The sequence below is a fragment of the Cynocephalus volans genome, chromosome 14 (assembly GCF_027409185.1).
Source record: "Cynocephalus volans isolate mCynVol1 chromosome 14, mCynVol1.pri, whole genome shotgun sequence".
NCBI lineage: Eukaryota > Metazoa > Chordata > Mammalia > Dermoptera > Cynocephalidae > Cynocephalus > Cynocephalus volans.
Genome location: NC_084473.1, coordinates 70,586,507 through 70,612,409, shown reverse-complemented (window position 1 = coordinate 70,612,409; position 25,903 = coordinate 70,586,507). Strand labels below are relative to the sequence as shown.

The 25,903-nt window shown below is 42.5% G+C and overlaps 1 long non-coding RNA gene across 1 annotated transcript in view; it reads left to right on the top strand.

The window, feature by feature from the left end:
- The first annotated feature begins 5,792 nt into the window (after positions 1-5,792).
- LOC134363070 (uncharacterized) overlaps positions 5,793-25,903 on the top strand; it is a 72,167-nt gene continuing 52,056 nt past the window's right edge. Inside the window, exon 1 of the long non-coding RNA XR_010021682.1 lies at positions 5,793-5,989. This is a non-coding gene — a long non-coding RNA (uncharacterized LOC134363070). The remainder of the gene's footprint in view (positions 5,990-25,903) is intronic.

Sequence of the window (25,903 nt, the reverse complement as noted above, 5' to 3'; positions counted from 1 at the left end):
GTGTCCAGTACAGAGGTTACTGATCACTGGACACTGGCCACTGGTGATGATTCGAGTTTATTTACACACAATTCCATGGAAACCCCAAGATTCTACCAGGTGGCGGTAGGTTGGTGGGCGAATGATGTCACGAGACAGTCAGTTTAAAGGTATGCAATAGCCAATAGGGAGGTCAAATTTCCAACAGGAAGGTGAGATTGGACGGAGAGAGTGGCAGGAGCAGCATCGAAATGTCTGAACTCTGGGGAGGTTAAATACTGCAAGGCAGACATGATAGTTCCACGTTCCCCTAGATCATCTCAGTGCTTCTTATAGATGTTCATTAATATAATAAACTAATAGTCATTTATATTTTGTATATTATTTTTAATGTAATATACAATATTATACATTTATAAGTATATTTATATATACAGTTAATTAATATCCTTGGGGAGGAAGGAAAGGGACACATAGGGTGAGCAATAGTAGTTGTTCTGAAACTATTTCAGTTATTTTGCTTAGTGAAATTACTGCAACTTTCAGGGAGCAAAGGAAGGGATTAAAGGGCTCTTTTTGTGCGTTGGTTGAAGACTAGGGTGAAGTTGGTTGAGTGTGCCTTGTAGGGAATGATGTAATCCAAGGCTCTGCTCTTAGTTTCTTCTCCTTGAATACCACCTTCCTTGGGCTGGGCTGGACTGGGCCGGGCCAGGTGGCGCCAGAACTTGCATCTCTCTTCTGCTCTCCTTCCTTCCCCTTCATTTTAGGCATTGTTTCTGAGATGAGCCTTGATGTTGCATTCTTATACTCGTGATGTTATTTCCTGTAAAATTCAAGAAGCAGCGGTCTTCTCTTCAGTGCCCCGATGCTTTGAAAAATGGACTCTTCCTATTCAAAGCCAACACCAGAGTGGTTGAAGATACAGGTAATTGCAGACGTTCCCTCATCTGGTCTGTGGTCACAATTCCTTTGCCCATAATTTGCTACCTCTGGCTCCTTGCACCATGAAGACATTCTGCCATCCTGCTCTTTTATACGTGGGAAGCATTTGGGATATTTTCTCTCTTCTCACACGAGAGAATCCAGTGTGGCAGTTACTGTAGCCTTCTCTCCCTTGTAAACAGCCACCATAGAATCTTGGGCATCTAGGATTCCTTGTATGCCATGCTTGGGTGCAATGCCAGGCAAAATGAAGAGAAGAATAGTTAGAGAAAGAAGACATCACTGGAAAATAGGGAACATGTAAGGGAAGGGCACAGGAAAAAAGAGACTGGTGTATTTTTTGGTTTCTGTAAGAAACAAGTGGACGTTCTTTGGCCTCATTTTCTACTAGTAGAACAGACAATTCAGTATGTGTGTGTGTAGATATATTTTTTCAACGTGTATGTCTTTTTATGTAGCGAGAGTCCAGAAGCTGTCATGAATTTGTACACTGAAGAGAATAGTCATAAATGTCTTTGCTTTTTTTTTTTATGTCATATTACCTTATTTATGCCATGCATTATTATGTTTGTAGAATATAGATTGCTTTTATATGCTTTGGTTTTTCTTCATGTTTTTTTCACCCGTAGTCCTATTTTTCAAGAATCCACCAGTGTAAGACATATTGCATGTTCTTTTCTCTTGACTTTTTATTTTGAAACATCACAAATTAACTTGACCTGATGGATTTTGTGGAGAAAATTAAAGAGGGGTCCCTGAAAAAGGTTCATTATAGCTTTTATACTTATATTTCCCGTCTGTTCGAATAATGTTTCTACTGCTTAATATTCAATCTGAATTTTTTCAGTGATTGTATGTGTGTGTTTGTGGGGGTGATGCTTATCTGAGAAGAAATTGTGAAAGGTGTGGCAGGGTAGACATATGGTTTAAGTTTCCAAGTGCTTTTCCCTTTGAGCTTAGCTTCCCCTGTCACATAGCTTACTTCCGCAATACTAACATGTAATGTGAGGCTAACAACGTATGCTAAGTGTCTGCAAGCCAACCAGTCTCTGTTTTCTCTATGGTCCCATAGAAATCAAGGGAATCCATAGCTAGCACAGGTTTGGGTGGGTGACATGGATAGGGAGGAGCGTGGTTAGAACAAGAACGTGTTTACATATTAAAATATTCAGTTGCAACATTCAATTCTATTTAGGCAAATGCTTCTCATAGTTTGGTCTCTCCTGGTCCCCAGCCTCTGTAACTATTTTCTCCCGCAGTTTCTAGACACTTAACTCTAGCTCCCAGTCTCAGGATCATATTAACCTCTAAAATAAATCTGAAATGTAGGAGGAAGAACCTAAAGAGCTTCAGTCTAGCACTCTGGAACTTGGTCAAGTCCTACCATGACTAAAGCCTCAGTTTTTATAGTCAGGGTGTTGTCTTGCTCCAGAGACCCATTCCCTGCATTTCGTACCCATCAGGATAACTGAACTTCTCTCAGTGTAAATACCCAGGCCATCCACCCCTGAGGCCCTTCTTTATTCTATCCATTCTCTCTTTTTGCTTTTCTTAAAGTCTGGAATCCCTCAAACGCCTACATTGTGCCTGGGCCCTGCCAGATACTGGTAGATATTGTTAGTGTCACCTTAGCTGTTTGGTGCTCCGAATGTCCCTTAGTCCTATACTTTTCAATCCGCTGTACGACGTGCTTGTGAAGGCACACTTTGTTAGTTTTCAAAAGCATTTTATTTATCAGTAAACAGTGTCGTTGACTTTCATGTCCCTTCACCAATTCTTCCCCTACCTCCTCCCTCTCCCCGGTCCCCTACATCAACATCATATCCGTTCAGTTAACAAAGTCAAGGAATTGTGATTGTTGTGTCTTCTTCCCCCTGTCCCATTTATTTGTTTGTATGTTTATTTATTTATTTTTATTAGCTCCCACGAATAAGTGAGAACATGCGGTATTTCTCTTTCTGTGCCTGGCTTATTTCACTTAATATAATTTTCTCTAAGTCCATCTATGTTGCTGAAAATGGTTGTATTCCACTATTTTTCATATCACAGCAGTATTGCATTGTGTAGATATATCACATTTTCCTAATCCGCTCATCCAATGATGGCTATTGTAAATAGTGCTGCACTAAACATGGGAGTACAGGTAACCCTTCGACATGATGATTTCCATTCCTCCGGGTATATTCCCAGTCGTGGGATAGCTGCGTCATATGGTAGATCGATCTGTAGTTGTTTGAGGAGCCTCCATACCATTTTCCATAGAAGCTGTACCATTTTGCAGTCCCACCAACAGTGTAGGACGGTTCTTTTTCTCCACATCCTCGCCAGCATTTATCATTCTGCCTTTTGGCTATTAGCCGTCCTAAGTGGAGTGAGATGGTATCTAAAAGTGGATTTGATTTGCCTTTCTCAAATGCTAAGTGATGTTGAGCATTTTTTCATGTGTCTGTTGGCCATTCGTGTATCTTCGAGAAATGCCTGTTCAGCTCCTTTACCCATTTTTTAATTGGGTTCCTTGGTTTTTTGCTGTTAAGTTGTTTGAGTTCGTTGTATCTTCTGGATATCAATCCTTTGTCCGATGTATAGTTTGCAAATATTTTCTCCCACTCTCTTGGTTGTCTTTTTGCTCTGTTAATTGTTTCTTTTGCTGTGCAGAAGCCCTGTAGTTTGACATAATCACATTTGTTCATTTTTCCTTTGGTTGCCTGTGCTTTTGGGGTTGTATTCATACAGGCGAAGACATACTTTTACCTCATGTTGGACAAACTCCCTTTCAAAAAAGCCTGCACTTTGCCAGTTCCCATACCTTCTGGAAACCCTATTCTGCCCAGATCTGGGTTTTTGTGTGTGTCAACAACTATAACTGAGTTTGTTCTCACCCGAAGTTTGTGCCTTTTAGCAAACTCGATGTACAACATCAAGATAGTATTTTTGAAGGTTAATTCTAGTTGTCAGCTTGGTTAGATGAAGGAACGCTGAGAAACCTGGTAAAGCAATCTTTTCAGGTGCATCCATGAAGGTGTTTCCAGCAGAGATTAGTATGAGAGTCTGAGTGGCCTGAGTGTGAAAGACCCACGCTCAGCGTGGGTGGGAACCATGCAATCCACTGGGGTCCGGAGGGAACAAAAGACAGAGGAAAGAGGTGAAGCTCTCTCTCGATCCGCTGGAGCTGAGTTACACTCTTCTCTCCTGTCCATGGACATCAGGGCTTGAGACTCTTCAACTTCTGGGTTCCAGAACTTATACCAAGAACACCATCAGCTTCTCTGGGTCTGAGGCCTTTGGACTTGGACTGAGCCATGCTACTGGCATCTGGTTTATAGACGGCCTATCGTGGGACTTTTCTTCATAGCCACGTGAGCTAATTCCCCTAATAAATCCCTCTCATGGAATTAAAGCATATCCTATTGATTCTGTCTCTCTGGAGAACCCTGACTAATACAGCATTTCTAGTTTCTGACAGACTTAGGTCACATTTTGTATGGTGTCATGTTTATAGATATTTGTACCATTTGTACATTATTGTAACCATACACTGGTTGGATATTTTTTCTATAAATTCCAAAGGAGTATTTTATAATTTAATACCAAATATGAATGTGCATATTTGTAAGTTTGCAATCTGTGTGATGCCAACTTCTGTCTTTTTTTTTTCCTAATTAGCAATCCAGTAATAATGACCCATTTTTAATTATGTGGAAATTTTCAGTGTTTGTAGATTTAAAATTTGTTGAGATATGAGTATCCAAAAATGTTAAAGCTAGTGTTCTTTTGTCCCTTTCATTCAGTCATTCATTCATTCATTCATTTATTCAATAACATTGACTTCTCTGACCCTTAGTTTACCCAGCCCTAAAATGGTTGTGAAGATTACTAACAATGCATGTAAAGTACTTTCAGAAATTGGAAACTAAAAATTGTTATTATAATTAGCTACAGTTTAATCTGGAATTTAGTAGTCTATTCTGTCTTCAGAACTACTGTAGGACATGCTGTCCTTTGCTGTTCCACTTGTAGCAGATGTCAGAGTTTTTCTAACAGGTACAGATTCCTATGCTTGGTACTGGGTGGAAATCTTGGACTTGAGCTCCACTCTTATCTCTCTCTGTTATGTTTTGGTATTCCTAAAATGTAAATACATGCTGTCACCTCTAGCATGATACCTGGCATGTGATAGGAACCCAGTAACAGTTAGGGTGTGAAAGGCAGTGTACATTGCTACAGTATTTTTAAAGGGTAATTAGGCAGAATCGTTCAAAATTTCAAGTTTGTATATGTTCCATTGCAGCAATTCTAATTCTAGGAACTTAGAGATAGTTGTATATATGTACAAGGATGTTCACGTTGCAGCATCGTCTGTAACAGAAGACAAAACAGTAACAACCGCAAAACAACTAAAGGTCCACCAATATTAGACTGGTTAAGTAAATTATGATACTTTTAATCATGTTACTTATAATCAATCAAACGCTGTACGGCCATTAAAAAATTGAATGGGGTGCATACAAATTGACCGGGATCATCCGTGTTCAAGATGTATTGAATATGCATAGCATGCTGCTTTTGTATAAAAATAGGGGATATACATATGTGTGAAAGTAAAGAGACACAATATTCAAAATGTGAATGGAAGCACTTGGAAACATCTGGGGGAACACACGAGGGATTGGTAGCAGGAGGACTTGGCTTTCCATCCCATGTCCTGTTTTGAACTCTGAAGGGCGCAGACACGAACTCATCGACCTGTAGTACCGGCTGTCGGCTAAGGAGGGCGCTGTAGCCAGCAAAGCCCTGTTTACAAACCAAGCGCCTCGGTAAGCGGCCTGGTGAGGCCGGCGAGACGGGCGGTGGCGCATGCGCAGAGGCGGGCGCCGGGGCGCTGCGTGTTTGCTGCGGAGGCGCCTTCGCTCTGGGAACTTGTTCTGTCACCGAGTGCGCCGGGCTGGCCGCTTTGACCCTCTTGGTATCGGGTGGGCGGCATCTTGGGTGGCTGGGGTCTGGGACGCCACTTTTCTGGACGCTCCTCGGCTAAGAAGAAGGGCGCGGTTGGAAACCACATCCCCGAAAGGTAATACGCGCTGGGGCTTGGGCATGGCCCTTCCAGCCGGTAGCTTCCGGCCTGGGCTGCAGGTCTGGCAGTCGCCGCCTCTCACTGTCACTGCCGCGCGCTCGGCCCATCCGCCCCTTCCGACCCTTGACCCTTAGAGTCAGTGACCCTCTCGCTGCGCCACCCGCAGTCGCTGAAAGGGACAGTGTCTGTGATTTCCCCCCTACCCCCCATTCTTTTAAAAGCGAGGCTCCGGCCATTGCTGGTCAGTGAGAGTACGGAAGGACTGCTTTAAGGCGGAACTGTTAGTGTTGGGAACACTCCTTAATTACCAAAATGGAACCTCCCTCAATTCCCCAAGCTGTGTTATATTGGCACAGAGAAAGTGAGTAATAAGATAGAAGTTTGAGAAAAGGAACCCACCAGTACCGCCCTGAGATCTTACATGGAAGGTAGGTTTGTACTGTTTCCAGAAACACAAAGTGCATACTGTTGCTTCCAAACAGGTGTCAGCAGAGATACCTTCCTCTGTACGTGCAGACGGTTCATTTGGGGACTTTGTGAAGTGAACTGTGTTTACTCCTTGAGACCTTCCTCTCCCTCATCTCATGCCTCCTTCTATTTCCAGAGTGTCTTTTGAATCTCTCAACTTCTCTCTATCAGCTCCTCAACACACGTTTTGCCTGACCTATTGCAGTTGGGTCCTAATTAGTGTCCATTCATCTACTTGTTTCCTTTCAATCCATTCTTCACACAGGAAATTTTTTTAATACGTAATTGTTAAAAACTGAAATTGAATTGTAATCGGAATATTGCTCATAAACATTGCTCAAAAACATTGTTTTAAGAATAGAAAGAAACTCCTTCTCGATATCTGTAATATAAGGTTCTGCATGGTGTGGGATCCTGTCTGCTTTTCCATCCCCATCTCTTTCCACTCTTCTCCTCACTTTCTGTGCTGCAGATATACTGTATTAACCCTAGTTAATTAAAACTCATCCCACAGAAGTCAACTCAAATATTACTTTTCACTGTGACACCTGGAGTTCACAGCCCTTTCTATCAAGTTTTCTCTTAAAATAGGAACTCAGACTTCCCTACTGGTTGAATTTAATGGCATCAGTTGTGTGAAGACCAAAAATAAACTGTGAAGTCAAAGAACTGAATTTAAACTCTTTCAGTCAATGTATAATTAATGCTTTCTTAGCATTTGGTACTGGGCCAAGTTTTGTCAGGGATACAGAAGTTCTGGCCATCTTCGGTTTTAACTATGCTTTATTTGGGGGAATCTCGCACTGTTTTGTTGCCTTGTATCTGTTTTCAAGATGGAGAAACAGGAAGAAGGAAAGTCTGGGTTGTTACTAGGTGGGATTGAATAAGTGGAATAGCAAAATGCACAACAGAGAAAAGCGGGGACATGCTGTGTGGGCCGTGATTCCCATTTTCAAGGATTCTTCATTCTCTGCAGGGAGACAAGGCTGTCATACAATTTGGCTAATAAAAAATATATCTAATAGGAGGAAAGACTATCTCCCAGTTGGACAGCGGATGCCTGGGACTCGGTTCATTGCTTTCCAAGTTCCTTTGCAAAAGGTAAGCAAAAGTTGATTCAGTATTCTTTCAGAAATCTGAATTAACCATGTGGAACACTGGTTCTCAACCCTCTCACCCTCCATCTTCCCTTTTTATAGCAGATACTTTGTAATCCCCCTTACTGAAATGAAATTCATAGATAAAATATAATCTACTAAAGAGTTTATGACTTAAATTAGCTATCTAATGTTAGTTATTATTCAAATAGATGGAGACGATAATTGATCCATCAGCTCCACGTCTATGCAAGAAACAGGCTGAAGAGATGGCCTTTTAAGCAATTTACTCTTCAGAACTTTTACAATATGATGTGGAAGACTCACCGTCAAATCTGAGAAGTCTTCCCAAGTTAATTTATAAGTATAACATCATGTCAATAGGAATTTTCTGAGTCAGGCAGGTTCTTAAACTCATAGAAAAATAAACATCAATAGCCAGGAAAAGTCTGAAAAAGAATAATGGAGGTGGAGTGGGGAGTCCTCTAGCCCTACCAGATATTAAATCATATTAAAAGTGTGTTGTTGAAGCACAGGGGATTTTCAGGGCAGTGAAACTACTGTGTGTGATACAAAAAGGAAGGGTGGATACGTGTCATTGTAGAAGAGGATACTTGGATAAGATGGTGAAAAAGTTGAATTAAAAGGTAATGTGAATCCTTCCATGAATTTTTTGAAGACCACCTGTATTGGTCAAAACCCATAGAATATATAACACAGAGTGAACCTTAGGTAAAACAAACTATGCGCTTTGGTTGATAGTGATGTGTCAGAGTTGGTTCATCGATTGTAACAAACGGACCACACTGGGTGAAATGCTGATGGTCCCGGAGGGAAAGTACAGTCTGTCCTTTGGCTGAGTTTTGCTGTGAACCTAAAACTGCTCTAAACACTAAAGTCTATTAATTAAAAAAAAAAAAAGTGATGTTGCTGGCCCTTGAATAGCCAGACAGATCCATAGAACAGAGTACAAAGTCCAAAAATAAGCCACATATACAAAAGAATATTTCGCAATAAAAGCCATCCTTCATACATGTAGACATTTAAGAAATATTTAGAAGCACTAGATATGATGGGCAGTCCAGTTGTTAGCTGGACATACAGTGGTGAACAAAGTCAGTGTGATTCTTGCCTTCTGGGAATTTACAGTCTGGTTAGGAGACCAACAGGAAATAAATAAGCATAGAAATAAATGCGTAGAATTGAGCTTATTTTCTTCCTTCTGGTCTTACTGGATGAAAGGATTGTCATGTAGCTTCTTCATTCCAGAAGAGTAGAAACTTTCCTTCAAAACCCATTGTAAGTTAGCATCACAGGGCTTGAATAAATGTATAATATAACACAGGATTTTAAGCACAAATTTGCTCTTTCTTATTTCGTTCTCTTTGACAGAGTTTTGAAGAGAAACTTGCTCCAGAAGAACGCTTTTCCCCTTTGAATCGTTTTAACAAAACCCGAGAACCAAATGAAGAACTAGGACTGATAATTGATTTAACATATACTCAACGGTATTATAAGCCAGAGGTAAACAGAACCCTTCATTGAAAAGAACTTTCTTCATTCTAATACTAAAAAAATTCATGGTAATTCAGCAGTAATTCAGAAGTTGTCATCTTGTGCTAATGTTAAGGCCGGCCTTCTTTCCTGGGTGATAATTTTAATAAGCGAACCAAATGGTTTCCTTAATTAAATATTTTTAATTGCTGACTTAAATGAGAATGGAGACATGAATTGAGGTATAATATTTGTCAGTAGGCTGTGGGTGTGGTTAAGAAATTTTATTAGCGTCCACATTCATTATTTTGAAAATGCAGTAGATTTAGTAAGACTAGTAGTGGCCTGAAAGGAAAGAAAAGAATACGTTGTATGTCTTTAGCACTTATTTCAAGCAGTTGCCTGAGCATATGTAAGCATCATGGTAAATAAAAGACACTTGTCCTCTAAATTTTATGCTTTCATTTCCTAATATCTTTTCATATAATAAGGAAACCTATGTATTCTGCTGGCCCCATGTGGTGTATCAGTGGGAAAGAATTATCCTCCTGACCAGTTTCATGGCCTTTGGAACAGTAACACCTAATGTTTCTTAGCACTTGTATTTGTATAGCAGTTTGCCATTTAAAAAGTACTTTCACACGTATTAATTTAGTTAATCTTCACAATAATCCTATGCTGATGAAATAGCAGCAGTATTAATGTCTCCTATTGGGTACTTATTCTGCACTAAAGTCAGAAGAGAGATGATTACAATTAACAAACAGTTTTTGCTGTTTTTGATAAAACTGAGGCTCAAAAAAGGAAGAATTAAAACTTGAGTTCATTGTCTCTCTTGTCCTTTTTTATTGTGGTAAAGCATCCATAATGATATTTATCAGTATAGTCGTTCATAAGGGTACCATTCATTGGCATTAAAACCATTCACAATGTTGTGTAACCATCACTACTGTCTATACCCAGGACTTTTTCACCATCCCTGACAAAAGCTGTGTAACCATCAAACTGTCATTCTCCCTTCTCCCTGGGCCCTGGTATCCTCTAGTCTACTTTTGCTCTCTATGAATTTGCCTGTTCTAGGTACCTCATTGAAGAGGAATCATACAATATTTTCTCTTGTGTGTCTGGCTTCTTTCAGTAGGTGTGTTTCTAAGATTTATTCAAGTTATAGCATGTATGAAATGTTCCTTTTTATGGCTGAATAGTATTCCATTGTGTGCATATAACATATTTTATTTATCCGTTCATCTATTGATGGGCAGTAGGCTTGTTTCCACCTTTTGGCGACTGTGAATAATGCCGCTGTGAACAGTGGTATACAAATATATGTTTCAAACCTTGCTTCCATTTCTTTTAGCTACGTAGCTAGGAGTGTAATTGCTAGGTCATATGGTTGCTCTATGTTTGATTTTATGAGACCCTGCCTACCTATCCAGGTTTTGTGAACTGGAAGCATGTAGAATTGGCAGACCATCTTTATGAATAGAAAATTGACAATCCAAAGTAGGATTCTTTGGAAGGGTCTGTGCAAGTGAGGGAAGGACTTTGCTACCTTCCCAGTAAATGTGCCTCCTCCCTGGGTTTGCGCTCCTTGGAATACACAAACTGCTCGTCTGTTTATTCATTCAACACCTATTTATTGAGTGCTTACTATGTGGCAGCCTTGTTCTGGTCACTTATGATACATGAGCAAACCAAAAAGACCAAGATCCCTGCTTTGTGGAGCTCACTAAATAGAACGAAAAAACAAGTATATAGCTATAGTATTTAGAGTATCTTAGAAGGTAATAAGAAAACGTGGAGCTGGGTGAGGGGACAGGGAAAAATGAAATCTGGGTCAGGTAGTAATTAATTCTCCTCCTACATAAAGAGTAATCGAGATACTCTCGATTCCATTTAGCAGCACAGTCGATCACGTTTTATCTTGTTCCAGGGTCTCCCCTTTGGGGTTCTCCCCCATCCTCTGTAACAACAGGCCTAGGTGTGGGCAGCCTCACTCCGGGGGCTCCACTTGTAGACTGGGCCATGAGGGAATGAAAATCAATGCAACATTTCTCGAAGGGTGTGGACTGAGAGCACATGAAATACAAGGTGTCTGCAGACTGGGAATAACAGGGTAAGCTTTTAAACAATATGTTAGTTCGTTCTTCAGAGAATAGGCTGAGTATGTTTTCAGGTGAAATATGTCTAAACATACAGCAATGGGACTATTTTTAATTTGAGAAAGGTACTCTATTTTCCACATGTTTTCCAGACCTTCTGAATACCCTTCAGACTTTCTGAAATGTATTAATTGATTGTTTTTCAGATTAACAATTGGATCCTTTGCTTTAATTTAGAGATTATTTCATCTAAAAACACTTTTAGCCCAATGTTTGAAAAGGTCATTTTTAACACACCGCTTAAGAATAAGTTTATCCTCTAATTCCCTGCTTTGCAAACACCCTATAGAACCACTTGGTTAAAAATGCAGACTTCTGGGCCCCACTCCAGATCTTGAGAAAAATACCAAGTGCAATCCAACACCTTTGATGGTCCTCACACCGTACTGGGCCACGGACATGAGCGCTGATGCCAGATTTGCTGGTTTGAATCTCGGCTTGACCGCTTTAGAGCTGGGTGGCCTCAGGCAAGCTACTTAAACGTTTGGCCTTTGTTTCCTCATGCACAAAATAGGGCTGATGATAGTACCTAACTCATAGGATTGTGAGGATTGACTGATTCATATACTGTAATACGTATACTATTGAAGGGTATGTCAACAAGTTCACGGAAAGATTTGTATTATCTTTCAGTTCTATCTTTCCCTGAACTTGTTGAAGTACACTTGCACATAATATATTTTGTTTATATCATATATTATATACATAATATATATTGTACGTATATAATATACATCCATCCTGTTGGTCTGTTTCTCTAGAGATCCCTAATACAGGTAGTTCATGCAAAATCCCTTAGCACAGCGGTATTTGCAAATGCTCAGTAAGGGTTATGAGGTTGTTTTATCATCATCGTCACCAGCATCATTGTGACTGAGTTATCAAATTTCAGATCTGACCTACCTCCTAACCCTGCCATGTTATGATCTCTAGCACTGGCACAGGAATCTAAATACCTGCAAATGGAGTTCTGTATTAGTTTCCTAGGGCTGCTATAACAAAGTGCCACAAACTGGATAGCTTCAAACAACAGAAATGTGTTGTCTCACAGTTCTGGGGGCCAGAAGTCCAAACAGAGGTAGTAGGCAGTGCTGTGCTCACTGTGCAGATGCTGGGGATAGGACATTTCTGCATCTTTCCTAGCTTCTGGGAGCCTTAGGCATTCATCCCTTCCTCCATAATCACAGGGCAGTCTTCCTCCTGTCTGTCTTCACATTGTCTCCCCTCTGTGCTTGTCTGTTTCTGTGTACACATTTCCCCTTTGTAGAGGGACACCGGTCATATGGGATTAGAGGCCAGCCTAGTGACCTCATTTTAACTTGATTACTCCATCATGGCTCTACTTCCAAATAGGTCACATCCCGAGGTACCGAGTGTTCGGACTACAACATATCTTTTTCAGGGGGACACAGATCTGTGCATTACATGACCCAATGACAGCAGGCAGAGAAGACATAAGCCCGAGAAAAGGATGGGAGCCAGCAGCAATGCACAGAAGAACCACATTAGGCGTCACACTGTGGATTGTACGTACTGGGAGCTAGGGCTTTGGAGGAGAGTGAAGGCAGCTAGATATGAGCTTCTCTGTATGTCTTTGTTTCCAGCCAAGTAAGGCAACTGCAATTCTGGAGCACACAAAAGGAAACACTCCCAAACATGCTGCAAAACGCCCAGTTCCTGAGCCCGAGGACATCAGGCTTTGCTGTACGGGCTCTAAAAAAAAGAAGAAAAGTGGGATGAGAGGCGACTTTGTATTTATTTTTCTCCATTCTCGAGGGCACAAGATTTTGCTGCCAGGATTCTTGGAGAGTTTGCCAGAATGCCTTAACCAATTGTTCAGCCATTGTTCCTTGGGAACCTCAGTTCCAGAGGAGGCATTTTCACAACCCATTCAGACCCCTTGAGCATCCAAATCTTCCTAGAGGGACGTCTCTTGGTTTAGTTTCATCAGGCTTGAATGTCCCTGCTGGAGCCCTATGGAAGCATCACTTAGACACCACTTACTCAGAGTTTCGTGGAGGACCAAAGAAAACCATCCAGACACAGTCTGAAGCAAAAGCCACATCTGCCAGGCCCTAAAGCAAGGAAGATTTGGTCGCTTCATGCTGAGGATCCCCTTCTTGGCATCCATATCTGTGCTTTTAAGTGCTTTGTCAGAGAGGCCCTGGGTGCTTGTCATGCTACTCGTGAGGTTATTTGGGGGGTGGGAGTGGAGGGGAAAAGGTAAGGCTGAAGGCAAAAAAAAGTGAGGTACACCGGGGAGTTGGAGATGAAGATGAGTGGATTGACATCCTGACTGATGCTAATCAATGGCCTTGATTGAGGAGTGACCAGTGGGAGAGTAAGTCCAGAAGTAAAAGTGATAGTAATAATTGCTCCTTACATTTACTGAGCACGTACTGTGTGCTCTATGTGCATTATCTTCTATAAGCCTCATAACAACTCTATGAAATAGGAACTATTATTGCCCCCATTTTAAGGATGAAAATACTGAGGCTTAAAGGGGGTAAGTGATTTACCCAAAGTTACACCATCAGTTAAGGCGTAATGCCAGGAGTGATACACAGACAATTTGATGTGGAAGCCAGCCTCACAATCCACACTATTTTTTGTGTGTGATTATGTAATACTTGACATATACAATGTATATGTAAGTAAAACATATATGTTACGGAGCATATTAACAATATGAACACCCGTGAAGACACATGCAACTCAGCTGTCCCTAACAATATCTTCGAAGTGACCTACATGCTTCTTTCTATGCATCCCATCTCCTTTCTTCCCCCAGCAGAAACCATCATCCTGGAGTTTGTGTTTATTATTCACTTGATTTTATAAAATAGCTTTTACCATATAGGTAAATATCCTTGAAATTATAGTTTTAATTTGGCTTTTGGGCTTTTAAGAAATGGGGGTCAATCTTCTATATGCAATCTCTGTGACTTACCTTTTTTGTATTCAACGCTCTGTTTGTGAAATCCATCTACATTGTCTTCAGTTAGCTGTACTTCCATCATTTCTCCTGTTGGGCTCCATCTGTATAAATAGGCCACAATTTATATATTTGTATATGCTCCTATTAAGGATCATTTTGGCTGTTTCCAGTTTTTGCTGTTACAAACAATGCTGCTATAAACATTCTTGAACTTGTCACCAGGCCTACAAGTGCAAGATTTTCTCTAGGGTATTGCAGGGCGATAGAGCGAGTGGATTCTATGAGACGGTATCAGATTGTTTTCCACAGAACTTGTGCCAGTTCACCCCCTTCAGCCATGTGTTGCCGTCCTTGTTTTTCCACATCTTGCCCAGCAGTAGGTATTGTCAGGCTTCTTAGTGCTTGCTAAGTTAGTGGGTGTAAAATGGTACCTAATTTGGTTTCAATTTGTACTGGTACGTTATTATTATTTTTGTTATAAATCATATTCAGACAATGTTTGTTTACATTTACTTCAGTTTAACCTTCATGTTTGTCAGCTATTTCTATTTATCATTCCTGCTTATATTTCTGACCTTTCTACTGGGATAATTTTTCTTCTTCTTGAATTATATCTTTTAGAAGTTCATTTAGTTAAATACCATTGGTTGTAAATTCTCTCATTGTTCGCTTCTCTGAAGATGTCTTTCTTTAGCCCTTGTTCTTGGAAAAAATACCTTTTCCAGGGACAAAACTCTATTTTGACAATATGTTAATCAGTCTGAATATATTATTCTGTTGTCCGGGTTTCCCTTGTTGTTGCGAAGTCTATTGTCAGCCAACATGTCTTTTTGTAGGTGATACTTTCTCTCTGACTATTCTTACTACTTCTCTCGGTCTTTGGTATCTTGTAGTATCGTGTAAAGACATGTCTAGATGTGGAAGTTTTTGGTCTGCTTAGTATATGTGGGTCTCCCTATAGCTGTGAATTCATGGCTTTCATCGTATTTGGAAAATTATAATCCACAATCACTTCAAATATTGTCTTTCCTCCATGAGTTCATTCTGTCTTCCATACTGCTCAACTTCTCTGTCATACTTTCTATTTTCCCATGTCTCCATTCAATACTATGAATAGTTTCTCCAGCTCTTTTCCATAGTTCACTAATTCTCTTTTCAGCTGTTTCTAACCTATTGTTTAACCCATCCATTGTGTTATTAATATCTAAATATAAGTTTTCATTTCATTTCAAGTCAGAATATAGGCTTTATTTCTGATTTTCCAGGTCATTTTTTATAGTCTCTTTTATGCATATTTTTTAAGTGAATATTTTTTATCTTTGAGTTGTCATTATATTTTCTTTAAACTGTTTAGTTTCTGATAATTACAGCGTCTGAGTCTCTCCGGGGAGGTGCGGTGAGTGGGGGTTGGGCATTCTATATCTGTTTTTTTTTCTGCTGACTCTCAACATGTATTAGTTTTCTATGACAGCTATAGCAAATTACCACAAAATTGGTGACTGAAGACAACACAAACTTATCCTCATATAGTTCTGGAAGCCAGAAGTCCAAAAGCACTGAGCCAAAGTCAAGGTATTGGAAGGGCTGGTCCCTCTGGAGGCTGGAGGGGACAGTCTGTTTGCTTGCCCTTTCTAGCTCCTAGAGGCTGCCCTCGATCCTTGGCTCATGGCCCCTTCCTTATATCACTTCATGCCCCAACTTCTTGTTTTCATCATCACATCTCCTACTCATTTAGTCATGTCTCCTCTTCTTCCCTCTTGTAAGGACATTTGTGACTATATCTAGGACCCATCTGGATAATCTTCCCACCTCCAGATCCTTAACTTAGTCACATCTGCAAAGTTCCTCTTGTCGTATAAGGTGACATTCACAGGATCCAGGGATTAGGACCTGGATAATTTGTGGGTCCATTATTTGGCCCAGCACACACTCCTTGTGTCAAAGACTGCTGGTTGCCAACAAGTATCCATTCCACCCTTCTCTTCCTAGGAATGAAAATACTAATGTTTAGTCAGACTTACTGCTGACTAGTTAAAATTACCATTTTTTGGACATCTACATATGACCGTTGGGATTAAAATTTTGCCAATGAGTTGTAAATTGAGGTACTGAATGCAAGTTCCAGAATATATTTATACAGAAAATAGGCTCTTCATCCCTTTCCTTCCACAGCTGATCTGGATATGGACATCTGGAAAACTAGCCACCATGTTGGATCACAAGAACAAGGGTCCTAACGTAGATCTGGGAGGATTTGTGAACTGTGTGGAAATAGGTCCCTGAAAACTTTGTGATGAACTTGCCCTGGATACCTGGATACTTCCTGACTCCTTTTACATGAAAACAAATGAAACCGTGTACATCTAAGCCACCATTATTTGTTTTTTTCTGCCATGTGAATGTAAACACGGACGTAACTGATATAATCATTGTCATGTTTCCTTGTGTGTCTGGTGATTTTTTGTTGTGATCTTTCATTTGGTTTTACATAATCTATGGGAATCCTGAATGTTTGAATTAATGACACCTTTCTCCAAAAGGGATTTTCATTGACTTATTCCTGGAGTGACGTGTACTACCAACAAAGGAGAGCTTTAGGTTCCTTAATGCGGTCAAAGGCCCTGGTGGCAGGCTCAGAGCTTAAGTTCCTATTTCTGCACTTATGGCTGACATTGGCATTTATTCTTCAAGCTTTGTGGTTGCTTACCTCTCTTGATTCTAGCATTACTTCACTGTGCATGTTCGCATGCTGTTGTTTTATTGTCATTTAAAATTCCTTTTGTTTCTTGTAAGAGCGCAGTGTATTTAAAAACATGTTATAATATGAATTTAATGCCATTGTAGTGGAGTATTACTTCAGAGTACTATCTTGTTCACCATTCAACCAGACACCATTTTTTTTTTTTTTTCCTCCTTAGAGATGACCGGTAAGGGGATCTTAACCCTTGGCTTGGTGTTGTCAGCACCACACTCTCCCAACTGATCTAACCAGCCATCCCTATGTAGGGATCCGAACCCATGGCCTTGGTGTTATCAGCACCACACTGTTCCAAGTGAGCCATGGGCCGGCCCCAAAGCAGAACCCTTCTAAAACCCAGATTGGAACCACTTTCTCTGACCATAGCCTCCATTTACTTATTTGTACCGGGGGTTCATGTCATGGTCATTAACTGTGATGCTCTCTTTTAAAGAGTTTCTGGGAGCTCTTTCAGATTACACAGGCTCATTTCTCTATCTCCAAAGATTCTGATGCATTTCCAGGGATGTGTCATAAAATTGTATTAATGGTATAATATTATACTTATCACTCTGCAAATTCCTTTTTTGTTCAATAATGTAGCATACTGCATCTCAGGACTTATAGTCACCTCATTCTTCTTTCATACCTGAATAGTATTCCGTGGTTATATATCACAGTTTATTGAACAGTTTGGCTATGCTAATCATTTAGGTTGTTTCCAATTTTTGGATATTATAAACACTGCTGTGCTGTAATAAACATACATATGTGCATGTGTGTACACGTGTGTGAGTCAATCTATAGAAAGGATCTCTAAAAATAAATTCATTGGTTTCAAGGGTGTGAATATTTAACACTTTGATGGATGTTGCCAACTTGTCTCCCCCAAAAGCCATGCTAATGTAATGTATTTGGGATCGGGACTACTAATGCTGACTTAATATCCATTTTCCTTAGTAAGATAATCCCTATGTTGTTTGAGAGTGGTGCCCATGCCTAGCCAAAGACAACATTTCATAGCCTCACTTTGAGCTAAGTGTGGCCACGGGACTCTCTGCTGGCAACTGCAGTGTGAGTGCAGGCATTATTGGGGCATCCTGGGATACTGCTTATTGGGAGATATGCCATTTTCTGCCCTTCTACCATTATTCCTTCTTCAAACATGCATAGTGGTTTAATGGCTGGTGCTCCAGCAGTCACCTTAGACCATGAAGTGATCTTGAGTGCAGAAACCATGCCCTAGTGATGTGGAGAAGAAAGAATGAGGAGGCTGAATCAGGGAGAGCCACTATACAACTTTAGACCACATACCTCTTGACTTTCATACCATGAGAGTAGAAACCCATTAATTTCTGGATCCGTGTCACATGCAGCTGCATGCAATTCCTCAATGACACAGTGCTCCTTTAAACCATTTCACCAATAAACCAGTCTTGCTGAGTGCTTGCTGTGAGCCCCATCATGTGCTATGGACTGTCACCACCGTGCCCTTGCCCATTCCCGAGTCAGCTGTCCTTCTTGGATGGTCAGTGCAACCAGGAATGTGGCCTTGTACACTAACTCCCCACCCCTTCTTTCCCAAATGGTGTCCTCAGTCCATAGGCCTAATAGAACAAATGTTAAACTTTCACCTTTGGCTAAGATCACTTAAGGAAACTAGCCTGCACAAATACACATATGCACGGGAGTGCACACACACGCACACACACACTCTCACAGTGCAGTGCATACAGAAAGCCAAATGGCTTCTCGCAGCATCCACATAGCTTCTTGTACTTAAAGCAGGTTTTACGTCAGTCTCAGAAATTTTCCAGAATAACCCTTCAGCCCACTTTAAGAGAAGGCCTATGTGATGAAAAACGTAACAGTTCTATGGAATAAAAAATTGTCGAATTAGTAATCCAAAACTCCTATCAAATCAATGTACTTCGTATTGGTTTGACTATATACACTTTTTCAATTCGACCATTGGATTACAGGATGAATACCAGGAGCATAATTGAGAGGTTATTGTTCTAAGTTATGATTTGTTTAGCCTAACGATCCATATGTGCAATTGAATAAATGTGATGACTATAGGCTTCCAACGATGAAGGGCCATTATTGGCAGTTGAGCCTGCTCCTGTCCCTGGTGAGGTACCAGGCAAGAGTGATTCTCCTCATGTTCCCCTCGCAGGATCCTTCGGACCAGCCCATTGTAATGGCCCCTCACCTACTTCCCCAGGGCCCTCTCCTACTCCACGCCAGGAACACCCACACTACTGGTGACAGGTGTTGCAGACAGTGCCTGACAGGTAAGTTCTGAGTCCCAAACCAAATCCTACTCTTTTCTGGTAAAGACAGCAAACAAAATTCCTTTTAATCTCTATGATGTCCTGTAGAACTTGTCGAAAGGGAACCAAGTTGGCAAAATTTGCTGAAATCAATCAAACCCAGGGGATCTCTGTATGAGGAATGCATCATCAATACCTGAGTCACTTAGCCTGCTGTAGAAGGAACACCAGGTATGAAACCAGAACTGCAGGGATCCTGGACCTTCTACATTCTAGCTCCGTTCCTTCAGGCAATTCACTTAACTGCTCTGAGCCTTGGTTTTCCCTTCAGTAGAATGGGGATAATAAACTTTGCTTTCCAAAGCTGTAATAAATACAAAAGGGTATGGTAATTCCTCTGGTGCACAGCAGATTATCAGAAAAGGTTAGCTGACTCTGAATTTATTGACTATAGTAATATGGCAAGCTCTGTGCCTCAAAGAAGGGTCCTGAGCCTCCACCTCTCCCTCCATCACAACATTTCATTATTGCTTTTCCTCCTTTTCTTCGTTGGGAGCCCCTGCTTTTCAGGCCATCATCAGAGGGCAGCATTCTTTCTTCCCCTCTAATGTGCTATAGAACATTTATCTCTCTTACCTTGCAAGTCTTCCGTATTTGATGACAAAGATAGTGTCACCTGCTTTGCAGCACATGACGAACCACTAGAGGGCAGACAACTTGGCTTCTCTCCTTATCAAATGCCGCCAAAGCGTGGGCAGGCAAGGTCCAAATTGGCCCCATTTCTTCCCCCCTGCCCGCCCCCCACACTTGTGAGCCTCCCCTGGTAGTCTCCCCAGAGGTCAGAGGACAACTCAGCCCATCGGTGTAACCAACTCATCCTGGTTTCCCTGGCATTTTTCTCTGGTCTTTGCACTGAAAGACCAGCATCACCCCAGGACAAGTGGTCACTCTGGGTGAGGGGCACCACCAGAACATGCATCTGAATGGCTTCTCTTAGAGACTTTGCCTGCTGTGTGCTGAGCAGTCCTCACGGCTGCTGCTGGGGGCATGACTCATTGGGCTTATATTGTCTTCCAACTTGACTTCAGAAATCCGCCCTCCCTGGGGACCAGCAACAGGGTTGGGTTACCAGACTGAGGCCTCACTGGGGCTTGTGCTTTACAGTCCAGCCCAAGGGACCAGCCCTGTTCAGAGCGGCCTCTCCCAATGCAGGTTGGACTATTTAACATGTCCCATTTTTCTCCTCACTTTACCAGGATGCCCATAACAGAACCGTGAGGACAGGGAGGGCCCAGGGCCCGCAACTGGAGCCTGGTCTCCCCTGCTGTTTAATGATGAGAGTCTCTGTCGGCTGAGGCCCACAGTTGTTACCATGTTGACTCTTTTGCAAGTTATTTATTTTTTGGCAATGTATGCCCTAGTATCCAACATCGAAGAATTGCCTCGCAGCACCTCATGGGTGCATAGTCCCCTGCCGTTAAGGACTGTGGTTTCTGCTCACACTCATGCTGGTGACTCTTTCCCATGAATTTGCTTTAATTCTTCTCTCTTATCCGGCTGGTCTCCTTTTAACAATGGACCTTTAGATTTGAGGGAGGCTGTATCTGCCTTTGAGAGGCTTATGCATACCATACCCCATTAGACTGGCAGATTCTCTACTGCCCATCTCACAGGTTACAGGGACAGGCCTGCAGAGGCTGAACGACGTGTCCAGGGCCCTCGAGCTCATGAGGGGCAGGACTGGGACGGAGCCCTCTGAAGGCACCTGCTGTGCGGCATGCTCAGCTTGAGTTGGCTGTGGGAACCACCCCACTGCTCCCGTGTTGTCTGGAATTTGCAGGCAGAGGATTGGGCCTGAGTAATGGGAGCACTCATTCTCCCTGACCTTTACGATCAGCTCAGGGATGGACCTATGGCCCAGCCACCCAAGGGGCCTCTGTCCTGAGACTTTTTCTGTAGTTGTTCGGGAAAAAGTGCTCTCAGCCCATTAGGGTTGCTCAGCTGGGATGATATATGCCTGGTCCCTTTTGTCACCATGTGGGAGAGCCTGCCTGAGAACGCAGTTGACCCAGAAGAAAGAGGGCCAGGACTCTGAGAGACGCTGCCCTGGCGGCATAGTTTGAGCTTTGTACCTTTGGCTCAGCCACGCCAGAACGAATTTATCCCTGTGCCTCATCACACACCTCCCGTTTTTGTATTACCCAGTGGAGTCGGTGCCCAGTGTCTTGAACCCGGGAAGGCGTTACTAACACAGCCACAGCCTCTGCCCCTGTGCTCAGTGTGCTTTCTGTTCTGCTGGGCCTTCTTTCTCCCCATCATGCCACACGCTCTCCCATCACCGCCATCTTCACTCCGGGCGATCTCCCCTGCCTGTCCACACATCCCTCAAGACCATGGCAAGCTCTTGTGTCAAGCCTTCCTTAGGTCCAGCCTCCTGCACTGCTCTGGCCCTCTTCTCGATTACTACGCGTGGTGGCATCGCACAATTTAACAGTGAATGCCAAGGTTGTTGGCTCTTGTTTCCATATGTTGATCTTGTCTCTTTCACTACATTTTAAGTTCTTCAAGATCTGAGACTGTGTCTCACATTTCCACAAATCCTGAAGCAGTGTGGGGAAATAATCACTAAATTTGTGTTGAGCACAGAGAGTGTGCCAAACACAGTTCTAAGCCCCGTACATGTATTTGCTCATTAAATCTTCACAACTGCCAGATCTGCACTGCTCTACCTTTCCCAGAACCCTCCTTCAGCTCCTCTGACTTCTGAGCCAGGTATGCGTGTTTAGCTCTGTGATGAAGGATCCTGACTTCTGTAGGACACGCGAGCCACCAAGGCCAGAGGCACAGTTTCAGTCTGTCCATTTGGTCTTCAGCTGGTGGGTTCCAGCGTGTTCTTGCTCTCCCCACTTTACACCCATCTCCCCTCCCCAACTGCCCCACTGACTACAAGCTCCAGCCTCAGACCTGAGAATGAGAGCCTTACAGAGACTACTTCACCAGCTCCCACAGCTGGGCAAGATCAAATCCCTGTGACAAATCCCCGGTGCTTTGCTTCTCTCCTGGTTCTGCGTCTCTGACTGAACCCTGACTGATACGTTACCCCAAATTCTCCTAATAGCTTACTTTTTAGTATAGTTATTCAGTGCCTATTTCTGTTGCTTGCAACCATAAATATCCCAAACTGCACACAAGTTGCATCACGTGTACCAAAATATTTTGAAATTATGGGGGCCGTCCCGTGGCTCACTTGGGAGAGTGTGGTATTGATAACACCAAGGCCAAGGGCTCGGATCCCTACATAGGGATGGCCGGTTAGCTCACTTCAGAGAGCAGGGTGCTGACAACACCGGGTCAAGGCCTCAGATCCCCTTACCGGTCATCCCTTAGAAAAAAAATATGAAAACCAAGATTGAGCAGAATTTCAGAAAGATGCAGGCAACAGTGTAGTTTTTGAGTCTCCCCAAATTCTCTCATGGAAATAGACCAAATAACCTCAAAAACCTATGAGTAACATGTACACACAAAACTAGAGGACAAAGTTTTCCCTATGATCCCCAGAACAAGAGGGTGGGAAAAACCACCACCGATAGGCACCAGACGTACCTGCTATCAGCATCGGCGAAAGAGGGGGTGGCAGACAGGAGGCCTCCAAACTGCCAGCAGATGTTACTGGAAAGCACATGGACCAATTCGAGCACAGCAGACTGAAAGTGCAGGGCTTTTTGCCCAGACCTGATGTGAGTAAGTGTAAAGTGGCCCTTGATAGAATCTGAAGGGCTGATGCAGTCTAGCCCTTCTACTGCAGCCAGGCCCCTTTTCAGGATGTGGCCCGACACCGAGGCGAAACTGCTAAGAGGAACAACAGACACAAAGGATAAAAGTTGAGGAGGGGGACAGAGTCCAGACATCTCAGAATGCAAGCCGCCATGTTTTTGAATACTGTTTAAGTAAGAAAGAGAAGTTAGGAAGTTAGAAAACTTATCCACAACCACACTTCCTTTTCAAAGTGCAGAAAAACTAACTTCGCCTAAAAATGAATAACGGAAAAGGATTGAGATCAAATTCCATACAAAGGTATTCAAGAAAAAAGAGAATAAGGGCCAGAATAGCATTCTCTCATACAATGCAAGTCAGAAAAGACAGGCCCCCAAAACAGGTCACAACGGTAACCCGCTCTTTGAAACTCGGTAAGAGACATTAGGAAAAGCGTCCAAAAGATGAAAGAATATGGAGGGGATAGGGGGAAATATTATTTAGTGGGTGCAGAGTTTCTCTTCCAGATCATGAAAATGTTCTGGAGATGGACAGCGGTAATGGTGGAACAAAATTATAAATCTACTTGTCACTGAATTGTACACTTAAAAATAGTTAAAATGGTAAATTTTACATTATGTGTATTGTATCACAATAAAGAATATGAAGGAATGACATAAATCAGAATTGAAAGACCTGAGAGAACTCAGAACAGAATTAAAAATAAAAAATTTTAGAAATAAAGACCAAACTAAAAGAAACACAAGAGTAAATAAAAAAATACATATATATTTGAAAATGGAAAAGAAGATAGAAATGATTCTAGAGAAATGGCAAATATAAAAGGCAAATAAAGCCAGGACAGTTCTGAAAAGGTTAGTGCAAATAAACATAGAAATTTAGGATAACACAAAAATGACATTTCACATCAGTGGGACACATTATTCAATACATTGGGATACATACATCATGTTGGGGTACAAATAAATAATTTCTCTGGAAGGATCGAAAAAGTAGCAAAAGTAGATGTCTCTCAGGGAGGAGGGAACTGGGTGGTTGAGAAATGGGGAAAATGGTGAATTTCCACTGAATACCCTTGTGCATCTTTCTAATGTTCTCTCATGTCAATCTATTACCTCCCAAGTCTGAATGCCTGGGTTAAAGTTGCTCCCCCAATTGCTAGCACATGATTTTGGGCAAATCCTTGACACTATCGCTTTATCTGTGACATGCGGTGAGTACCTTAGCCAGGTGCTGCCTGGCACAGAATAAACTCTCTCTACATGTAAATGACTAAAGAAACAACCCAGTGTCCAGCAGCTCTTGAATAGATGAACTAAGGTGGTATGTCTAGACAATAGAACATTCTGCAGTCGTGAAAAGGAATGACACACTGACAGTCTACAACATGGATGAACCTTGCAAACATTATGCTGAGTGAAAGAAACCAGATACAAAGGTCACACTGTGTGATTCCATTTACAGCATGTATATGAAATGTCCCCAAAAGGCAAATCGGTAGAAATTACTGCTTGCCTGGAGCAGGGGAAGGAGGGAGGGGGTGGAGAGGTCTCCTTTTAGGATGATGAAAATGGTATGGCTTAGACAGTGGTGATGGGTGCACAACCTTCTGAACGTACTAAGTGCCACCGAACTGTGCGCTTTTTTTTTTTTTCTTTTGTCTTTTTGTGACCGGTAAGGGGATCGCAACCCTTAGCGTGGTGTCGCCCGAACTGTGCGCTTTTAAAAGGTCGATTTTCCGTTGCGCGAATTATACCTCAAAGACCAGTTTTACTGCTGTAAAGTACTAACTCTCCCGTGGTGACGATCGGCTGCCGCATTTCTCCCTTGCCCCCCTCCCTGCCTTTCCTGCGCTCCCCCCGCCGTCTCCCACCCGGTTTCCCTCCCGCGCGCGTCACCAGGACGCCCGACAAGCGCTCTGGACCGTTGGGCGCCCGCGTCCCGGCTCTCGGACGGCCGCCAAGTGCGCACGCGCACCCCCGCTCTCACCTAGAAATGGACGCTCGGGGACGAGTTTTCTCGAGCGCTTCGGTTGATGGTGAAGGTCCGGGAAGGCAGCACGCGCTCGGGTCTTTGGAGAACTTGGTGGGCTTTTCACCTTAATATTCAGGCCCCTCTAGAAGCTGATCTCGTCCCCCCGAAACCTCCAGATGCTGTGCTCTGAAAGCCAGGTTGACCGCCTGTGGGCGCTTGCAAACACTGAGGACTTGGGGGGCTCGTAGGCTTCCAATGGAGGCCTGGCTCCTTTGCGGGCAATGCGACCCCAGCCCCAGCTGAACCTACTACCAAAGTGGCACGGTGATAAATGATATTGGCCTTGCACGTTGCAAAGGTTAACTGAAGTAATGCATCTTGCCGGCCCGGTTCATAGGCGTTGAATGCGTAGAGATTTATATTCCAGGCCCTGTTTTGGGTGAGCCTCATGCTGCTGTGGGTCACTTTGCTAGGCCCCGGGTTATCACCTGTCCCAGGATAACTTTGAGCTCTTGCCACTCCCCTGGTAGATTCCCCTATGTTTAGTATTCACCTTTCCCAGCTCTACTCACACATGCAGAAGGTAACCCAAACCTGTTGGAGATATGTCCTGCCCGTGTTTTCTAAAACGCTATCTGGTAGGTCATGAGACATAAAGCCATCCTGTGTCAGAGATTTTTTAGATTTCTTCTGGTCAGCCCAGACTGATCTCTAGCCATCTTCAACTTTATCCAAATTTTATTCTTTTAACCTAACCTCAGACTCTGCGTCTTACTTTTGCCATTTCCCCTATTTCTGATTCTTTTTATGAGCCATAAAACCTCCCCCCTTATGGCCTTCCTAGTCCTGAACCGGGCTGCTTCCTCTTTCCTCAGTTCTTATCCCTTTATTCCCTGTTCTTCCCCTCAAGTTTCATTTCCTTCTCTCTAATGCAGCCTTTGATCCCCACCACCACCACCAAAGAAAAACCAGTTAAGAGCATCGGAAAACT